Here is a 16,882-nt window from a genome sequence, read left to right on the forward strand (position 1 = left end):
GGTACTGCTGGGTGGGGGGAGTGATCCCTCTGCCCCCACTGCCCCATGCTGCATGGGGGGGCTCTGCCACAAGCCCCCCGACTACCCTTGGTCCCTCAGCCCCTCCATGAGTGCTCTGCCTGGGCCAGTTCCAGGCCTTTAAGAAAAAAAACCCGTGAAAAGCTCCAGAACTCAGCGCTCTTGCAATGGCCTCAGGCCTTCAGGGGCTCATGCAGAGCCCCCCACTTGATGTGGGGCAGCGGGGATTGCACTTCCCACCCTGCCCCCCCCCGCCAGCAGGAGTGGTGAGTTCCGGGTTTTTGTTTTTTTTCTTAAAGGGCTGGCCTGTGTGGGGCACCCATGGGGTTGGGGGTTGGGGGCTCAGCAGGGGGCAGCAGGGTTTGGCCCTTGCCTGGCAGCACCCAGTAAGCCAGGGCTTTTTTTTTTTTTACAAGTGCCAGGAGCTGAGGCAGCCATTGCTGGGCTGGGAAAGGCGTGGGGAGTGGGCCTGGCCTGCCTGATTTGGAAATTTGGCTGCAGCCAATTCAGCTGAATCAAATCAGGACAGTGATTTGAATCACTGAATTGAATCGCTGTCCCCCGAATCAGCTGAATCTGAATCCAAAGCGAATAGTAGCTGCTTCACACAGGCCTAGTTTGCAACACAAATAAGGAAATTGGGGAGCAGATTCTCCGCTGACTTAAAGTAAATGATCCACTGAAACTTAAGGAGTGAGGTGGGGTGAGGGGAGTTGTTGTTTGACTCATTGATTTACTAACATGTTTAGTCATGTACCTAAAATTCAAGTCACTCATTCCACTTATTTTAGTGGGAATACCCACATGCTTGGAATGCGGGCCATATAGAACATACGTGTATGCTTAGCACCCTGTAGAATCGCTGCCCTAACGCATGTAGACTTTCTTACAAAAATGTTAGAGTACATAATTTCCAACCCCTTGATTTTGTTACAATTGTCTTTCTTTGGTGAAGGATTTTATTGCTGCTGTTTTGGCTGTGTGTTGCGTAGGAAGACCTGTTTCTAGGAACAACAGTGACTTTTGCCTTTTCAATTTTCACCTCTCATTTGTTTCTCTTTGAGAGGTTATTTTCTGTTCTCCTTTTTACTTCTATATAATATGCTGTCATCTGGTTTTTTTTCATATCCATTTTGTCTCCAATCAGTATTAAAGCTGCAAACATTTTTCATTCGAAGAATGAATCCTTTATTGAGTAGTTTGCCTGCCCTGAATATTGTTAGTATGGGTTGTTTTCAGAGCTAGTTTGTCAAGTTATCTTGAAAGTTTATCTCTGGATCTAGAAAGCCACATTCAACCTAATTTCTTTTGTAGATATAATTATTTCTAAGGTCTAAACATACATCTTCACATGGAAACTAAAATCAAGAAACTGGTTAGTTAGATGTAACAAGTGATGAGTACAGGTAGTTTCTTTTAGGAACTATTACATTACTTGTAAGTAACTATAGCTATTGCATTTAAAACTATATTTTCAATGGGCTACTTCTGTGATATGGGGGTTTGTCTCATTTTTATCCAGAGGGTTATAGCCTTGAATCTTAACTTAACTGCCAGGAGAAAAAGGACTACATTTCAAGGTGTGAAGTGACAAAGCATGTAAGTTCAAATACACTGAGTTTGTCTTGATTTATGTTGCTGTTTTCCTTGCATAAGTGGTGCCTGTTTCTTGGTATTCTGACAATAACTGATAGCACTAAAGTAGTCACCTTTTAGAATAAGGAATGTTTGTTTGAAATTGAGAGAAGAGGAAAAAATGATCATAATATATATATATATATATATAAATAAAAACATGGACCAAATCATCCTTTAAAATTCACTCTTTGTCTGTACTTGGAGCCCAGTCAGGTTTTGTGACTTTGTTCCTTTGATCTAGACACACAAAGTTATAAAGAGGGGGAGAGATGGGAGGGAAAGAAACTAGAAAAGGCATGCCAGCTAGTGCAGCTGCAGGTTTTAAGCTTTGTAAGGGTTGAAGCAAGGCTGTAGGCTGTCAGCACAAATGAGGAGCCAGGAAAGATCTGACAGACATAAACATGACTGCTTTCTTCAGCTGTAGAACTGCAAAGGAACAGGCACAGATCTTGACATACATCTTCCTTTTCCTTCGATGGGGTTACAAAATGTATAGCTAGTTGTTAGGTTTCTAGCCTATCAAAGCCAGCTCCCTTGAAGAATATAGAAGTATTCGTCGGCTCTGTCAACGTACAACTTGTATTTGGGAGCTAAATGGAAATGACATATATTTTAATGCAAAAGCAATTGTGTGAGAGGAATGTTTTTTGTTTTTGCTTTTGTTTTCAGAAATGCAAGCTAGTAGGAATAGTAATTGTTGACCTTCCAAAGTTTGAGACCATTGTAGTGTTTCACTGAATGTCTGTAGTGTCACAAATCACTTGTATAAACTGGCTTTTAAAAATACCTGTTAGCTTTACAGTAGTCATCACTCTGAGTGCCATTCTTCAATATTTCCCAAAGCAAAAAAAAAAAAAATCCTATTTACTTAATAGGAATTTAATAAACAGGAACCAGGACTACATATTAAGTCAACATTTTTCACGTGAATAAGCAATGGAACAAAACTAGAAAGTAGAAAAACAACAGTCCTTTGCCCTCATTCCCTTTTACATAAATCCACTTTATTTTCTTCTTAAAACAAAAATGTAATGAATAAGATTACTAAAAGGAATAAAAACCTTCCTGACACCAATACTGCCACTGTAGAGTGAAATAAGAGGGGGTTTACTTGATTAAGTGTAGAACTTGTAAATTGGAAACATGGTATTTCCTGTTTGAAGAATTGTAAAATATTGGACTTCAGCTGAGCTTGGAAAACTGGCTATCCCTTCAGGAAGCATTTGCTCCTAACTGCTGTGCAAAAACAGTGGAAAAGTGAAACCTTTTCAAGTCACTGTTTCCACTGCAAATAGAAGAAAAACTCATAATATGTCTCCTTTCCATTTTCTACTTTGTTGTTGTTATTGCTGGAGATCTCAAAGCCCTTATTTATTTTCCTGACTGATTTCCACAAGGCAATTAGACAAACATAAAAGCTAGAAAAAGGTTTCATTTTGTGGGGGTCTATAACTCATGGATCAGCAGACAAAAAATATTTTTCTATATCATTTTTTTGCAGGGAATAGTCTGTGTTTGCAAAGATTCTTTTGAAAATGTCCTGTTCAACAATAGACTGCAAGTAATATGTAACAGTACATCCTGTGCAAACCATAAACAACCAACCTTTCCTGGCGTTTGTTGCCTTGCGTCGGAAAAGCCCCACTTGCTTCCTTTCTCAGGGCACACACTTCAGTTTACCCTCTCTGTTAACAAAATTAAACTAGCAACTGTGTATGAAATATGCATCTTATATGTAGTCAAAGAAATGTCTGCATCTTCACTGATTTTATATCTTTCATGGACAACGCACATTGTGTCATGCAAAGATTTAAGCCCACCAGGGTCCCATGTTATCAGTAATTTTAGCTTGCTGTAGTTTTCTCTAAAAATGTAGCTGTATTTCCTATACCACATAATATGACTTTTTTACTGTGGTTAATATGCAGATCTAATTTTCACTTTAAAAAGTTTGTTCTATCAGATTATTTCCCTCTGTGAGTGTTTGTGTCAGTTTGTTTATAAACATGGAAAAAAGAAAACCAAACATATTTGGATCCCCACTTCCCCTCACCAAAAAAATCAGTACCAGTTAAGGAAAGACAGGGTTAAAGAAAAAGCTCTGAAGACTGTATTATCAAATCGGTGAAGTTTAAAATGTCACTCCAGTTGAAAAAAGTATGAAGAGCAGTTGCTTTCTGGATGCGAGTGAATTTTACATCTATTCTCAAAGGTTGAGTCTTTAAAACATAACAAAATGCAGTCACACTGTTGATTAATTTAGCCAGTCGTGTAATTATTGCTAAATATCAGTGTAACTTTCTCTCTTTTTCTCTCCAAGTCTCACATCATGCTTTTACTGGTACTACAGAAACCTGATTATATTACCCCAGTATTCTAGGGGACTGTTAAGCAGGAGTCTTCTCTCTTTTGCTCTAAAACTCATCTAAATGGAAAACACATTGTCTTCATTATATGCCAGTGTTGAATGAACAGAGTTGCTATAGCAACAGCCATCTGAGGCCTTGCTGATTTCAGGCCAGTGAATGGGGTAGACAAACAAAGTACCTTCAAAACCAGAAGGGAACAATTGCTATTCATTCAAGCCAGGTTTAAGATCAGCAAATGTCTTTAGCAAGAGAAATGTAGATAAGAAAGTATCAGTCATGGTCACCAAATAATAACAGAAAATTATCATAATCTTCAACTTTTCTGCCTTGTGGTATAGCATTAAAGATTTTATTTTAAAAAGGTAAAAATTTTAAAGAGAGCTGGACCAGGCAAATCACAGTTTGTCTATACAAGCTGGTCTAGCAGTCTGAGCATTTCCAATTACACAGACCCCTCTTCATAATTGCAGCAATCAGAAAGGCAAGTATTTTGAACATTTGAAAGAAGGCGCTGTTACGACGAGGGCAGTTCTGTCACTGAATGCACTGGAGACCTGCGGTAGTGTCCCCTTCATTCAGAAAACACACTATGATAGAGAGGCTCTGGGCAGGGGAAAAGGAGGATGTCTAATTTCTGACCAAAGATGCTGAATTATTTGACTTCATCCTTTTGCCTCCAGTTTATTGGAGAGCTCTTGAAGTTTTCATGTCCAAAGTCCAGATGCATTTGTCTCACCGTGTCGTTCTTGACGTGACTGTGAAGTGTATAGTTTTCTTCATGAAACAGCTGAAATTTTCACTGTGAACACTACTGTTAATATTTATCATGTAAACATATTGATGGAATAAAAGCCAGCCAAGAAGCTGACTGAAATGTCCGTCTTGATTGAAAAATTAGAAAGGTATATGAGACTGAGAAACTAAAGCACATTCTCCCTCCCCAAATATACATAAAGGCTTGGATACAGTTGCATTTTTATAACTATAATTAATACTGTAGTATAATTATTGTATTTGATAGCCCAGGGTTGTCTAGGTCGATCCTGTGAGGCTGGAAAATGAATGCCACAGATCATGTATGCTGTAGGCAGCCAGCTTTAAGGATTCCTTTGGGAGTTCCAGACTTGAGATCAGACAGTGATGAAGAGGCCCTTGCTGGTTTCCACTTTGGGTTTGACAGAGTGCAGTAGCTGTAGTATATGCAAGTAGCAGAGGCACTAACCAGTGTAACTACCACAGCAACAGGATTAAAAGAGAAACAGTTAGGTTAAGAAATGAGCCTGCTTTTGAGATGTGTACTTTGAAGGAACTGTTACTCACAGAGGCTTGTGTCATCTTTTATCTCAAGTGACCACTCTTGACAGGAGGTTATCTTGAGAACTAAACCAGACCCCTACATCCCACTCTGAAAGGTATCTGAGCAATTTTTTAATCATAGGTTAGGTTTGTTGTTTTTTTATTTAAGGACTCTTCTCCACATGGTACTGCATAGGTAAATCAGCGCGATTATGTAAACCACTTGCTGAGACATTTGGAGAGTTGGAGACAAGGTGCCTTTGTGAAAGAGAGATCAAGCTCCCCACTAATAATAGGGAAATTGTTATCTTGGGAGGCTTGTCTTGAAGATGGGATCTGTCAAATTGTAATTAGTTTGTCTACTATATTTCATGCAGTCTGTATATCTGAAGGTAGGGGGGAAATCATAATTAGTGGTCAGCAACAGATTTCAAAGATGCTCTCCAGCATAAATAGTAATGTAGTACTTGTAGGATTTTAATTGCTAGTCAAATAGGGGAAAATACAATGTGGTTATGGGCTGTCAGCAGAGACAAACTCTAATGTTTGAGCACATTGCCTATTGCAAAGCATTTGAATATCGTAACAAGATACACATTTATGAAATGGAGTTTTTGTTAAGGCAGTAGGATTCTTAATTAGGAATAAAGGTAAAAAGGCACTTACGAGACAGGAAAGTGGTGAACATAGCACTTGCTGACTTTGGACTGAAGAAAGCGACAAACAGAGCACGGGGACTGCTTCATTTAGAAGGAAGACAATTAAGCAAAATAAGAAACAATATGATACAGTAAGATAAAAACAAATCGAGCGCTTCTGCTGTCATAGTGCAATTATGCAGGGTTTAATTAATATATGAACCCCTTCCTACAAGATGCTATGTCCAAGAACTCAACCAGATTCAATACATGGGTACAGATTCTAGGAGAGGGGATAGTACAGGCATTCAGCTGCCCCCTCTGCTCTGCTCCTTGTGTTTTCCTGAGACCAAAGTGATCTTCATCTGGGAAAATGTGGGGAGCAGAGGCTGCTCTTGTTCTTAGGAGGGCTGGAGCAGCAGGGCAAAGCCGACCGCCTGCCCTACATACTGGGGAATCTAGTTTGGGGAGAGGATGAGTAGCAGCATTGGCCTCCTAGTTTCCCCATGGTATATCCTCGCTGCCCCATCTGGGTGGCAGGAGCGGCAAGGGGGGGATGACTGCGGCCAAGAACTAAGCTTGACGATTACCTCCCTCAGCCTGATTCCTGGTTCCTGGGCTTTGCAATCCCTGCCCTCACTGCCCAAGTGGATAATGGGAGGTTGCAATGGGAAGCCAGAAGGAGCCAGCAAAGCCTCTCCACCTCTTCCCCAACCCGGGGGATGCCTTATTTGTGAATTCAGGAAGCAGTGGATGTTGCTACCCCACTTCCAGACTGGTCCAGGTGGGGAGGGGAGCAGTGGGCAAAGCCCTAGCCTGTTCCCCAAATGATGGTTCCTGTTTGGGGGAATAATCAGGGAGCGGCCATTGCTGCTTCCTTCTTCTCCTGGACCAGACCAGGAGGGGAACATACAAGTGTTGATTCTTGCAAGATAAACTCTCTTGCAAGGAAGGTCTTTTGCATTGGGACCTGGAAGGTGTTTCTCCTAGAAGATGCATGTTTCCCCCAAAAGAAATACAGTGAACTCTTGCATGATTTTCATTTCCACCAGGAGAACCGTGATTCTCCTGGTGTAAATGTAATGCCTCTTCATGGCCAGAGTTTTCCTATCCTCTAACCTGGCAGAAGTCTCTACCAAACCTCTTTGAGCAGCTTATTGTATAATGTCCACAACAGAATTGCTCCTTCCTTTTTCTGGTTTACTTGGTTCCAGTCATTATGGAGCCAGGCTTCTGAACTATATGGATTTCTGGAATGAGAGCATTTGTTCCTTTTTTTGAGAGCTGCCAGCATGGCTTTGCACAGAAATGATGAATAAAAATAATATTGTGCCGTGTGTTCTAAGATTGAACATTTTCCTATTTACAACCTTTTCCAAATATATTCTATATAGAGTTAATAGATCTGGCAAGTTTATGATACTGTACTCCAGCTCCAGGTGCAAAGTAAATTTTTCCATGTTGGTACTATTTAGACACCTCTCATCATTAATAGCATGTTTTTCCTCTGTTCTCTTGAAAGTAAGTCTAGTTTAGAAAGAGCTTCTTACCAAGTGTCTGTATTATATTCCATTTGCCAGGTGCAGTCTAAAAAACCCCAGTATTAGTAGCCATTCACACCTGGGGTTTTGACACAATCTGGTGCAATATCATAGGGGTCAAGATATGGCTTTTAGATATCCACACATCAATTGTGGTTTTTGGTTTGGGTTCATCTCCAGACTTCATGGCACTGCTCCACTACAGTATCCTTACAAAAATGACCAACTAACTAAAGCTCGAGGACTGATTCCTGTGTCTTCAGCAATTTGTATTTTTCTGCTTGCTTTGGTATCATAGCATTAGCACAACAGTGAGCGTCAGTCTCAAAGAATACAAAAGTAGAATCTAGCTAAACAAGTTTATAGATATAGCAGCTCTATGTTTCTGAATATATTTCTGACTACATTCAGTAAATATTGCACTTTACTACGTGGGACAGGCGTGAAGCGCTTTTTGTTGGGTTTTTTTTCTTACACTGGTGATTGCAGAAATGTTTGAATGGATGAGTATGTTTACAAAACTCTCAGTTCTTTGCTGGGTATTTATCAAGGGACCACCTGGTGCAGTTACTAAAGGGTAGACCATCATAACTTTAGGTAATAAGTAATGAGCGTTCTGTCCCCCCTCATTTCTGAACATGGCCTAGACGTGGAATTACTAACAGTGCATGTCAACTGTCTCCCAACAGCCATGGAAGCAAGGCTGTTCAGCACAGGACCTCAAGCTAGTTTATTTTCCCAAAGCTCAGGGGCATGCAGTCTCACTTGGTTTACTAACACGAGTTTCATTCTGATGTTCCAGTATATACTCTCCTGATACTTTCTCACTAAAAGGAAGCCTGCCTCTGCTAAACATGGATCTCTACTAGAAGGGATTACCACCAATGATTCACTTGCCTAGACCCAAGGCAGCTCTCCACAATTTTTATGAATTGAGCAGCCTTTCAATTTCAAAATGATTTTTTTTTCCTTCTGTATTTACCTGCTTTCAGAGGTCTAGGCAAGGACAAAACTGAGCCTAGGCTTATCTGTTTGTTTATCTTCTTACACCCGGCCTTTTCTCTTTACACTTTACAGCACCCCAGTGCAATGGAACCCCAGTTGAGTATCACTGCTTTACATTTATTACACTGTCTGCTTAGGTTTGAAAATGACTTTTAATAAAAGACCATTTCCAGGCTGAGTCCAGAAGGGAACTTCTGGATCATTCAAGTCCAGTTCCCTTCTATGGCAGGCAACCATATCATAATCCTTAGTCTTTAGTTATTGGGTCTTCCCGTTTGATGTGTTATCATCAGCATAATGCATGCTGGAGGCATCGCATAACAACCCACAATGCCAGTGGGTATGGTCATCTCAGTAAAAAGAAGTTGTATTGAGTCCTGAATGTCCCATAGTGGGTTTCTGGAACATGTTGGAAAAGTCTGAGAAATTCTTACATTTCCCATTGCATGTTTCCGTGCAAAGTTTCAATGAATTGTGGGCACCAATTCAGGTATTTTCTAACTCAACAAGGTTAGAAGATGAAGCTGCATTGATAGCACTTGTATTTTTATTGTTTCATGGCACTGGACACACTAAACCAAATCACAGTCCAATCATACAGGAACCTGTAGTCTAAACAGACAAGACAAAGGGTAGGAAGGAAAATGTGGGACCAGATTATTGAAGTGATTTGCCCGGGATCACATAGTAGCTCTGAGGCTCAGCAGAGAACAGAACCCAGGTTTCTTGATTTACAGTATAATAAAGCCCAATCTAAAATTGTCTTGCATCCCAGGAGTTAGAAGACCTTAATTGACAAAGATAATATTGGTACCCTAGTAAAGTGAATGCCAGTTACTTGAAAAGGGAATGTTTCAGTGAATGAAGTAATAGAACTAAGTAAGAAGAAGTAAGTAGAATTATGTAGGACCAAAGGGAAGGAATGACTTAGTCACCAAGGTTTCTGATAAAGGATGCAGTTAGACTGTAGCCAGTACTCGCTAATTATCTGGGCAGGATACTAATGAGAAGGTGATTTACCTGTCTCCTTGGTGTGACCTATTTCCTTTTAGCACAAGTTTTAATTGATCAGAACTAAATAACTGCTGCTTCTCCTCAGCCATTCTTAAAACGGCAGTTAATTGGAGATTAAAGCCTGTTGTCTGAAATAATTTTCCATTATTTGTTATGACCTCTTCTGACTCCATATGTTGGCTCACTCTCTTCCTTTTCCAGCAGATGCATTCATCTGCCAGCCTACTTCACCAAAGGCTGGGCAAATCTCAGAAAGGCTGTCATTTTCCAGGAAGTGAATTACAGGCTTCAAGAACTGAAAGAAAGAAAATATAATTACAGTAGAAGTTTTTTCTTTCCTAAGGAAATATATGCTCCCTAACTGTATATGTACTTTGGATCAGTAGTAAGGGAGATATGAATAAACAGCAGCTTACAGTGGATTCATAAGAATGCTGGCAAATAGTTTTTCTCTTTTAAAATCCTTGGTTTTTGAAGTTTATTTGTTTAATAGGATTTTTCTCTATAGTTTAATATGCTAAATCATAGTTTTTAATTATAGAAAACACGGTCTGCAGATACCCGTTGGATCAAGGAATTGGAAACACAAGAAGTCACAAATAAGTTCCTTGTGACAAATCCTACTCAACTTGCTGGCTTTGAATTAACATGGCAGGAGTTATCTCTGCTAAACAAGTTCAAGACAGGACAAGGCCACTGCTCAGCCAACCTCCATTGCTGGGGCCTCAGTACTAACCCATTGTGCTTTTGTGGAAAGACACGAACAATGTTGCAGATTATTGAGGAGTGTCCCCTCTACAAACTAAGAGGCAGATTAATAACTTTGATCTTAGTTAACAAGGAGGCTATCACTTGGCTTGGCAGATTTACATTTGCGAAATAAGTAACAGAAAACACTCGGAAAGATGCTGAGGTACAATACAAATGCTATATAGCACCAAGGTAGTTACAGTTGTAGTTATGATGTGACTTCTTTCCTAGGAGAGGGCACAGACATTTTTACCAGCCTGTTGTTAATCTCCGATCTTATCTGGTAGGTTTAAAATGATCAGCAATAACTGATTTGTACAGAGCACTACTTCACAACAATAGCAATGAGGGAAATACTAGCCATTTAACAATTAACTAACCATTAATTTGTCTTATGAAAAGGTCTGTGGTATCATCAGTGTCCCACAAACACAGTGGGCGAATCCCAACAAGCGTGTACGTGCAGGAGTGTGCATTTCTCATAGGACAAATAGCAGTGGCACATGTTTGTAGTGCTGCTGTTTGTCCCAAGGCATGCCCCTGAGCATGCACTCTGGTGCGCAGCAAAGAGATCTTAGTGGAACAGGGGAGTCTGGAGCCTCTCCACTGGCCAGCCAGGCTCTGGTTTTTGGAGGCGCACATTGCTGCCACATGTGGTGCACCGCTTTTTTTTAGTGGCTTTTTTTTTTTTTTGACCCTGGGATTTGCTGCACTGCTAATTAGCAGCATGGCACATGGGTGCATGTGCACCATGTGCAGTTTGTGGTCCTTCAAATGGTTTTGAGGCACTGTAAATTGTGTATGCACACTCATGGGGATGCACCCAGTAAGTCTGGGTTTTTCCAAAGCTGATGCTTTTCACTTATCTTCTCTTAGCGTCAGACATTTCCCTGATGAGTTGTGAACTCTAGCATAACACTTATGATGTTACTTCTGAGAAGCAGAACACATATCTTGTCATCAAATTTCCACTGGTCTGAGTTGAGGAAGAAAAGTGAATGGAGGGCATAAATCATAGGAAGATAAACTCGTTTCACTGAAGTAGATCTGTAAGTTCTTAAACTCTAAGATGCTGTTAGTAATGTACATGAAGAATTGGGGTTTTTTTGTTAACTAGATAGCTTTGCTGTTTTTTTTTAAAAGCAATTGAATGAAAGAAATAGAGAAAGAAAAGGTCAGAAAAGTGAAAGCTAAAAGGTCTCATATTAGCATCAGGATCAGCTATGTGCTAACTTAGTATAGTTACACAATCATTTTTACCTGAAAACTATCAGGGTTTAAGACAAATATTCACCTCATTCCTTAATAACCATACTGACATAAGCAAATACTGCAGTACTCTTAATACCTTTAGTTTCATACTAGTTCTCCCAGAACAAGACCTACAATATTTAAAATCCCAGGTCTGTACCTGATATTTGGTGCCTATTACATAACCCCTGTGGCTTTTGTTTGCAGTATGGTTGTGGCCATATTTACATACCTCTAGCATCATTCTTCTTCTCTTCAAACAGGATGATTGCTTCTATGCATTCAGGGTAATATTTATATTTAATGATGTAATTTTATGAGTGACAAAATGTGTATATGCACTTGTATACCTCCAGCTGGTTATGAAGGAAATGGGAACCTGTCTAATGGCTAAATTTAAATTAAATTATAAACCTTTCTATTCAATTGTGTTTCCATTTTTAATTTAATTGAATTTTAGTGACAGGCCAATGACCGTATGCTCTGTAAACTGAAATGCACCCATGTGCCTTATTCCTTATCTAAAGGACATCCTTAACTCATAAATTCAACTTCTATACTCATTCAGTTCTCCACCACTCTGTTGCAGCTTCCTTAATGCTAGTACCACATAATCGTGATTTCCATGGTACAGACACCTGTCCATTAAGAATGGGATTGAGACCACCTCATGTAAGCTAGTGAACAACCAGATGGCAGCAACATGTGTTTGCTGCTGATTTGAGATGTATTTGAACTTTTAACCCAAGGGTGAAAACTACCATATCCTATTAGGATGCCTGGACCTAATAGCTGAAAACAAATGCAATCTAAGTACTCTCAGTCATAGTACGTGAGGGTGGGAAGTACAGGAAATTATTTTCTTCTTCATCTGTATAGACTCTCCTTTTTTGTTTATCATACAGTTAAAGTTAGTATGCCTCAATGCTTCATATTACTAACCTCCTGTTTATAAGTTAGTTCTCAATTAATGAAAGTTTACTGTTGGTTAATGATTGCTGGAGAAGTCCTGTCTCAGGAGCTCATCGTTTCATATTTCTCTTGAAAGTAAATGGCCAAAAATATATTTTTATATTTTTTAAAAGTTATACAGTTATTTGGGGAATCTCCAAAATTTAGTTTTCTTGATAGGGAAGCATCTGGAAGGAATTATCACTTTCAGTCATTTCAATTGATAGTTTCCATTACTCCATTTCTCTGAGAGCTAGTTTATACCATTGCATAACTAATCTGGTATTCCCTCTGTATACATACTCTGTTTTGCTCTGATATAACCAAATGATTTCTTCAATGATTTTATACCTGTGTCAATGTTTACATTTAACCTTTCTACATCAAATATTGTGCATGGCTACATCAGTTACATGAATGAGCCATTATATGATCTTTAATGGAAAACTTGCTTTTCTGTCCTTCCTGCTGCCCCTTCCTTATAAGATATAGAATACATAGACATGTGGCACGTCTACACATTCCGTAATGTGTAATGGTGACTGCACATTTAATCTAGTACTTGTATAATCAAGTACTAAATAAAAGTGTAGTAACCAGATTTACTGTGCAGTAGTGCTGGCACACATCTTTTTTATGATGCTACTGCTCTGTAGCCTAATAATACTGCATAGTAGCATATTAGCACTGTTTGTGCTGTCAAATGCTACTGCACAGTATTATTAGGCTACTGCACAGTTAATGTCTCATGTAGATGCATCCCCTTAAGTGTTTAATAATTTATTTTGCTCCATTGTGCAGATGGCATAATTCTCATTCCAAGACCACTGTTATGCTTACTAACAGCCACTGGATGATGATTTTTCACATCCTTCTTGCAATCCTCTGTACAAACTGATAAACAGATCCTCCAATTAATCCAAAATCCTTTTTGTAAGATACTGATACTTTTTTATTTATATGTCATTAACAAGGGCAGATATACAAGTTACTTAGCCTTAGAAAGAAGTGCCATTACAAGCTGATAAAAAAGATTTACATTAAGTTAGAATAGTACCCTGAGGCATAAACTGCAAGCAGCACTGCTAGGCATACTACAGGATTCATGATTACTGTAAATGTATAACTGATAGATCAGCAATTTAGGAGCTGTAACAGTGGGTCTTTGAATTGTTTTCCGCTCACCTATTAAGCAATGTGCTCACCCTATTATATTTGCTTAGGATCTGTTCTCATGCGTATTGTTGTGCCTGTATAAATAAAACTACTAAGATTTTAAATGTGCAACAATCAGGCATGCTGATAAACTGGACATGAGCAATGCAAAACGTCTTCATGAGGCAAGAATTGTTGCATGAGTTTGTGTTGTCTCTGCCTTAAACTTTTACTCATTGGTATTACATGAGAGCTTAGACATTCCATATTGCTGAGCAAATAGCCCTTATGTGGCAGTAAAATGTAAGCAAGATGAGACTTCTTAACTTTGCATTAGTTTTGTGGTTTCTTTAACCAAGCAAAAGATATTAGTGCCAGTTTTCTGATCCATCAGTACAAACCCACAGAGCCTGCTGATTTTTCCCATACTTGATAGTGCATTATGAGAAACATGTTACAGCAATTACATATCCAACTGAGCAGACCACCTACGTAGATAAATACATGTTCAGCTAATTCTAGAACTGGGTCCTACATCCTCTCTGTAGATTCTCCTTAGAGGGCAATCAAATATTTTAGCAGAGTGAGAACTGTCTCCTGCTGTCTCATCATCTTAGCTGCCGGTAGAACAGTGTTGAGAGCTATAAGTTGAACTGAGATAGGTATGGCTTATTAGACTCCACCTTGAATGTAAGGGAAGTTATAGTAAGCCTGTTCATGTAGGCAACTCATGAGGACAGAACTCCTAGGAGCTACCAAGGACAAAAAGACGCACTGAGAGAGAGGCCCCTAAAAAAGACCATGTCTGTGGAGGAGACCTAGGCTGGAGCATTTGGGCAAAATTATTCTACATCTTTTTGTTAATAAAACCAGACCCGGGCTGAGGTGGATGGGGGGGAGAGGGAGATTGGGGGGTGGGGGGGGAGGGGTACAGGCAGTACGACTTCTGTTAGTTTGGAATTTGTTTTGTTCCTCTTGCCACCTTTCTACACACTATAGTATGTCCGAACATTTTCTGTATAACTTACAATGCAGGTTCTTTGGAGGAAGGAATTCGTCTTTTTACCAGCATTGCACACACTAATGATGTGAGCACTCAGTTAAAAGAATAATAAAAAATTGATGCATAGTGGCCAGAACTTAAATTACACCAGCTAAGGAATTCAGTGTTAGAATGGCCCCAAACTGTTAAATTTTGATTTAGCAGAACCAGGTTTGTGGTGTGGGCTTAAATTTAGTTAGCCTAAAATTTAGCAGAAATAACATTGAAGTATTTAAAGTATCACTAGTGGCAATAGGACTTTTAGTAACAAACATTTTTGTTTCAGATTCATTGGGAGCTGCTGAACAACAGAGCCTTTTCATTCAATAACACTGCTCATCCAGATGTCAATAATTAAGTAAAACAGTGCATCATTTTGATTGCCCAGTGGTTGGTAATCAGTACAGAGCTAAAAATTGCTTTGTAAAAAGCAGCTGATATAATTTAGCCTGCCTTTCCATGAGCTGTAAACCATTTGAACATAAAAGATGCACAAGGACAACTTACCAGCAATCTGCCAGCAAATTAGAAGCGCAAGTGTTGTGTTAGTGAAGGTGAGACGAGGTGGTGGCCTGTCTGTTCCTAGGAATTCATTACATGCTTGCACATCCCTAGTAGGGTGATAAGGAAGATTTGTGTGAGAGATTTGCAATTCTGTTTACTTTCAAAGTTATAAATCAGCAGCACTCTCTTCTATTAAGAGTATAGTATGGCAAAAAATAGAATACATTAATGGTTATACTCAAAGTTTAATGTTATTTGTGTTCTCTTAGGAAATCTGTATTAAAATAAACTCTGATGGGGCAAGTAGCCTGAATAATCTCAATATAACTTTAATTTTTGTGTAATTAGAGGAAATTAATAAAGCCCAAGGGAATACAAGTAATATATCATCCTGCACTCTTTTGGAGTGGTTTTCTGTAGAAAATCCTGTTGAAGTGATTTTGTTGTATTTTGCATTTTAAGAGACATATTTAGCAAATTAAGGAAAAGTATATACAGTATACCTCTTGTAGATAATTATATTGCCCTTAATACACTGGTATCAGAGTACCTTATCTTTGACTGTGGACAGAAAATAGGACTAGAAAGGACCTCAGGGCTAGGGGCAGACATACAAAAAGCCTGAGCCTGAATTGATCCAATCTTGGCAGGTTAGTCTAATCTGAAAAGCTTGAACCAATTTCCCTTCTCATTCCAGAAGTACCCAGCACATGCCGGTAGTGGCTCAGGCTCGAAGCTTGGGTGTGCTAGAGCAGCCCTCTCTGTCCTTCCACAGGGTCAGCCCAGGGGCATGGCCAGGTGCGTGATTAGGGAGCTTCCCCCTCTGCCCCACCTCTGCTCCTTGATAACACCATTTATCAGCTCTGTTATCTGCATTTAGCACCCCATCAAAAAAACAAAGCCTCACTCATTAGTTGAAGCTCTTCTTAAACAGCTTTTTCCAAAGGAAGGAATTCAGGGACATTACCAGCTGAGCTGTTAATTAGCTCCAAAAAGCCCTAAGTAGATACTGTCCTATATGCCTTACACAGCATTAGCTAGCATACCACGTGCTGGCTATGGTCCGTGCTGTGGGAGAGAGGAGGAAGAGATCTTTGTTTAAGCAGCAAGTGGTGAGAGATGGGTAGAGGGGCATGGGCAAGCCAGAAGACCCTGCTGTGCTTGCAAGTATCTGCTGGAGCTCCAGCCAGGGAGCAGAGGGGAGGGGACAGCTCTGCTATGGAGCCGAGAGCCCCACCCAGTCCAGAGAGCATGCCGGGATGCTAGGGGTGTCTGGTTTAGCTTAAACCAGAAAAAAGGTGTGGGAAAAATTGCATAAATCGGTTTGACCCAAATCAGTTAAATCTGATATTACATTCATAGATTTCATAGACATTAGGGATAGAAGGGACCTCAGAAGATCATCGAGTCCAGCCCCCCGCCGGAAGGGCAGGAAGTCACCTGGGGTCATAGGAGAAGCATCCAATTTGCTCTTGAAGGTGTTCAATGTAGGTGCTTGAACCATCTCTGATGGCAGGCTGTTCCAGACCTTGGGGGCTCGAACAGTAAAGAAATTCTTCCTTATGTCCAGCCTGAAATGGTCTTGCAGTAGTTTATAACCATTTGACCTCGTCATCCCATGGGGCGCTTTGGTGAACAAACGTTCCCCCAGATCCTGGTGGTCACCCCGATAAACTTATAGGTGGCCATCAGATTGCCCCTGAGCCTGCG

The 16,882-nt window shown here is 39.9% G+C and overlaps 1 protein-coding gene across 8 annotated transcripts in view; it reads left to right on the forward strand.

The window, feature by feature from the left end:
* ZMIZ1 (zinc finger MIZ-type containing 1) overlaps positions 1-16,882 on the forward strand; it is a 500,213-nt gene that overhangs the window by 230,187 nt on the left and 253,144 nt on the right. Inside the window, exon 1 of one of the 8 annotated variants that reach the window (XM_019555669.1) lies at positions 1,594-1,617. The exons of the other annotated variants lie outside the window; for them this stretch is intronic. The gene's annotated coding sequence lies outside the window, so the exon portion shown is untranslated. Of the gene's footprint in view, positions 1-1,593; positions 1,618-16,882 lie in introns of those variants that run through there. 8 annotated transcript variants of the gene reach the window in all.

Source organism: Crocodylus porosus, unplaced genomic scaffold (genome assembly GCF_001723895.1).
Source record: "Crocodylus porosus isolate Cpor-Errol unplaced genomic scaffold, CroPor_comp1, whole genome shotgun sequence".
Taxonomy (NCBI): domain Eukaryota; kingdom Metazoa; phylum Chordata; order Crocodylia; family Crocodylidae; genus Crocodylus; species Crocodylus porosus.